This window comes from Elephantulus edwardii, unplaced genomic scaffold, assembly GCF_000299155.1.
Source record: "Elephantulus edwardii isolate Elephantulus edwardi_28Jun2011 unplaced genomic scaffold, EleEdw1.0 scaffold00227, whole genome shotgun sequence".
NCBI lineage: Eukaryota > Metazoa > Chordata > Mammalia > Macroscelidea > Macroscelididae > Elephantulus > Elephantulus edwardii.
Genome location: NW_006399977.1, coordinates 1,824,602 through 1,829,598, shown reverse-complemented (window position 1 = coordinate 1,829,598; position 4,997 = coordinate 1,824,602). Strand labels below are relative to the sequence as shown.

Below are 4,997 nucleotides of genomic sequence, written 5' to 3'. Positions count from 1 at the left end.
TTCATCATTTCTCCAAGTTCATAGGATTTCCTAAGGCAAGCTGTTTCAGAAGTGGATGCTACTCCTGCTTCCAAATTTGTTTTAATTGGGGAGCTTCACCAAACCCTGTCCACCATGGGCAGCCATTATCGCATTTGACACATCAGTGTCACAGTGTTCAGCTTCACAATAGCCACAAGTTACCTCTGTGCAGCAAATGGACAGAGCAGTGCTATACCACTTAGAGGAGTCAATAGAGTTCTCTCTCTACTGGTATGGTTGTTAAGTGCCATCAAATTGTAGATGACTCATAGCGACACTATGAATGAAAGACCAGCATACTTATATAACTTTCATCGTTTCTCCAAGTTCATAGAGTTTCCAAAAGCAAGCTATTTGGGTAATATACTCCCATGGAATATACTGCCCTGAAAGCTCACTGGGAAGTCAGCTATGCATCGATTCTGACCCGATAGTACATGGCAATGACAAACGGAAAGGTTGGTGGCTCAAACTACCAGCTGCTCCTTGAGAGAAGGATGAGACAATAGCTCCCATAAAAATGTGCAGTCTCAGAAACTCCAAAGGGCAGTTCGACTTTGCCCTTCAGGGTCAATATGAGTTGAAATAGACCTGAAGGAATTTAACTTTGTTGTTGTTGTTGTTGTTTTGTTTTCCTTTTTAGAAAGGGAGATAGCAGTTTAAACATTGTGAGGAGCAGTGATGGTGAAGGAGTAGGATTTTCACCTTCCGTGGAGGAGACCCAGCCAGGGCACCTCCTGCACAGTCACCTGTCCATCACACGCAGCGTCTGTGTAGCTACAACAATGAACATGTTTCAATGGAACTTCCAGATAAAGACAGACTAGAAAGAAAGGACCAACAGTGTCCTGAAAACCACCCCACGAAAATCCTGAGGATCTGTAGCAGATTACAGGAACAAGACAGGACCGAACCAGACATCATTTCATTCCATTGTCCATGGAGTCATTTGGACAGCAACTAACAACAATCACAGCTAGATCACTATTCAGAAGAGAAATAACATTGGGTTAAAATATACCAGTTCATATATTTCAACAAATAGATGCTGCCCTAGATGCGCTCACCAAGTTGTGCCAAGAAATCTCGTGGACAACCACCTGGCAATCTGACTGGAAGAGATCTATATTTGTTCTCATTCCAAAGAAAGATGACCCAACAAAGTGTGGAAATTATCCAACAATATTATTGATACCACATGCAAGCTAGATTCTGCTGAAGATTATCCAAAACGACTGGAATAGCACATCAACAGAGAACTGCCTGACATGCAGGCTGGGTTTAGAAGGGGTCGTGGTACTAGGGATATTTTAACTAATGTTAGATGGATCTTGGCTGAAAGCAGGGAGTACCAGAGGAAGGTCTATCTGTGTATCATTGACTATGCAAAGACATTTGACTGTGTGGATCACAACAAACTGTGGGTGACTCTGAGAAGAATGGGAATCCCAGAGCATTTTATCGTGCTTATGCAAAACCTATACTTGGACTAGGAGGCAGTCATCAGAACAGAGCAAGGGAATATTGCATGGTTCAAAATGTCCTATCTCTTTTTATATCAGGTTAAAAGGACTCTGAAAATGCTAGCTCTGAAATTACGAGCTGTGTAATTATAAGCAAGTTAACTCCTCTGTACTTAATTCTTCTGGAAAAAAAAACAAACCTTAACTACTACTACTTACCTCCTAGGGTTGTTGTGAGGATTAAGTTAATTAACATGTACAACTCTTAGAAAAGTGCTTGACAAGCAGTAAATTTCTCTTAAACTATGAATAATTATATATTATATAAAAGCAAGGACAGTAACTCCAAAATAAGTTCAAGTTAGATGTCTGCTTTGTTTAATACCGAAGCCAACTGGCTTAATTTGTAAATTAAATGAGAGGAACAAATTTGCACAGCAAGTCTGTGAGAGAGCTGAGCTTCTTGCCCAGACTTTGTACTCTTTACCAACCATGCCTTTTGGAAAGCAAATGAAATGAGAACTGAATGAAAGAGAAGATGTGTGTTTGTCGATGTATTTTTTTCTAAACTGAAGGGTTGCTTATGGTAGGAAACATTTATAATTGCTGTTTCTAGCATGGCGAGAAAAATCTGATGTGTTCCTTCCCCACCATTTATAAGCACAGATATTTCCACTTAGGACATTCCCCCACTACCCCCACTTCTTACTAAATATATCGTTCAACTTTTGGTGCTTAGAGATTTGGGGATTTTGCTTTCCTGCTATTACAGGGAAATGTTGTTCAACAGTATTACGCTTATGAAATAAAAATTTGAAGAGAATTTTCGCCCCAATATTTTTTTCACCAATGTTTTTCTTTTTCCTCACCCTCACTGCATGCTTTATTTAGGGCTTATGTTTGGTAGTTTATACAGTAAATAGAGAACCAACAAAGAGCCTGAAAACTCTCATCTGAATAACACCAACTTCAGGAACAGCTGTTAAGATAAAATAAATCCAAGAGAGCTCAGCAACCAGAATGCAATTGCTCTTCTTCTTAAAGGGACAGGCAGATTCACACAGGATTTTAAGTCTTAAGCTGTTACTTTCTACTGATTCTTTGTTTTAACTAATATAAATGTTTTTAATAACTAGAATCTTGTGTGGTTATCTATTCCTTAGTGCATAGAGGATTATATCCCACTATGCTTAAATTATAACAATTATTTGATAACATCACTTATAGATGCTTACAAAGCAACAAAATCTATAAGTAACCAACCTTCCAGATCCCTTCTCCATTGAAAATGAAAAAAAAGGCATTTGATCTACTGAAATGCAAAGGGGAAATTAAATGGAAATATAAAAATTTGTTGTTATGTGCCATCAAGTCAACTACGACTCAGAGCGACCCTATGAATAATACCTCTGAACCCTGTTCTAGCTTGAGCCAATCTCACTGTCTCTGATTCACCTGTCCCCATAGCCAGAGTCACTGCATTAGTCCAGATAAAATTTATTTGCCAGTTGAAGAATAAGAACATATTAACTGATTTGTTGACAGCAATATCTACACCTTCAGTAGTGTGAATCCCATTACAGAAAATTCTTCAACAAAATAGTTGAATGAAGGTCTGTGTTTTAAAGCATAGATAAAAGTCTTAAGGAAAGAAATCTAGCATATTAAAATATTATTTTACAGAGTACATAAATGATAGAGATTATTTATTTTAAAAAGGCATATATAATTCATTGTGTGCAAAGATTTATCATAGTGTGAGGCTGTGGAACCGGAGCCATGACTGAGGCTGGTATAAATCCAAAAGCCTATCCACTGGCGGATGCCCACCTTACCAAAAAGCTGTTGGACCTTGTCCAGCAGTCCTGTAACTACAAACAGCTTTGGAAAGGAGCCAATGAGGCCACCAAAACCCTGAACAGAGGCATCTCCGAGCTCATCGTGATGGCTGCGGACGCTGAGCCACTGGAGATCATCCTGCACCTCCCTCTGCTGTGTGAAGACAAGAACGTGCCTTATGTGTTTGTGCGCTCCGAGCAGGCCCTGGGGCGGGCCTGTGGCGTGTCCAGGCCCGTCATCGCCTGCTCTGTCACCATCAAGGAGGGCTCACAGCTGAAGCAGCAGATCCAGTCCATTCAGCAGTCCATTGAGAGGCTGCTGGTCTAAGCCGTGGCTGCTCTCCCTGTGGACTCCTCCCTGGGGTTATGTATCATAGATAGTCTGTGTTAGCTCCTAGTGTTTTCAGCTGCTTCCTAATTACTGTAAGATATTGTACCCTAGATGGTTTCTGGATTTTTATATTACTTTATTCTCAATCGTATTCTGTTTTTACCATCTTTTTATACTTCCTTTTGACAGTGAGCTAATACCCAGCGTAGGGGCCATATCCAAAGGCAGGAATGGGCCAGGAAAAAGCTGGCACAAAGGTGGGCTCCAGCTTCTTGCTGCCACCTTCTTGTTAACTTAAATGCAAGCATGTAACAGGATGTGAGTGAAGCCTGGCACGTGGCACCATTCCATAAATGTTACATGTTCAAGGGCTTTCACTTCCTCAAGTCATTTGGGAGGGTGCTTGTGCCTAGTGGGGATCACTGGGCCCCTTTCCAGGCATCAGTTACTGGTACACCCTTGTTTTCTTTGATAATGTTCTCCCCCTGGCCTCTGCCCAGTGTTTGATGGGAAACAGGATAACAGCATACAAAAGAGATGCTACAGGGGTTTGGGTATCCTGGGTGAAGACCTGAGCCAGCCAGTGCCGGCCTTGGAGAAGTCAGAAGTGGAAAGAGTGTCAGCTGGTTCTGGAGAGGATTCCAGGAAGGGCCTGGAGCCTGCCGCAGATGGTCAGATCAAGGAGACCTCTCTGGTTACTGGAGACTTGTTAGTGGACGCTTGTTCAGTACTGAGAGCCCTTACACTCACTGCCACACTGTGCGTCAGGTACATCCTCTCACACCAGCAGTGTGATGCTGATGTGCCGTTCATTAATGTGAGCACTCTAATAAAGGAATAGATTTATATTCTGGTTTAAAGGAAAAAAAGATTTATCATAATTTCCTTTTAAACAGATAGTTTCACTACTACAATTAGCAGTCACTATCAATCCACCTGGTTGAGGGTCTTCCTTTCTCCACCGACTCTCGATCTTTCCAAGCATCATGTTTGTCTCCAAAGAACAGCCCCTTTTAGCAAAATGCCTGAAGCTTGTGAGGTAAAATCTCATCATTTTTGTGCTCCGAAGAGAGTTCTGGCTGCACTCTCTCCAAGACATATCTGTTTGTTCTTTTGGTGGTCCATGGGATATACAGTACTCTTTTGCAACACCAGAGCTAAAAGGCATCAATTCTTCATCTGTCATCCTTATTTACTCTCCAGCTCTCAGATGCATAGCAAGTGATTGGGAAGATCATGGCCTGAATCAGACGCTAGTCTTAAACTGACATCACTACTCTTCAATAATTTAGAGAGGTCCTTAACTTGCAGACTTTCCCAGTGAAATACATCTCTTTATTTCCT

At 41.3% G+C, this 4,997-nt stretch overlaps 1 pseudogene; it reads left to right on the top strand.

Moving 5' to 3' along the window:
* Positions 1–3,263: 3,263 nt before the first annotated feature.
* Positions 3,264–3,650, top strand: LOC102849297 (annotated as a pseudogene).
* Positions 3,651–4,997: the final 1,347 nt, after the last annotated feature.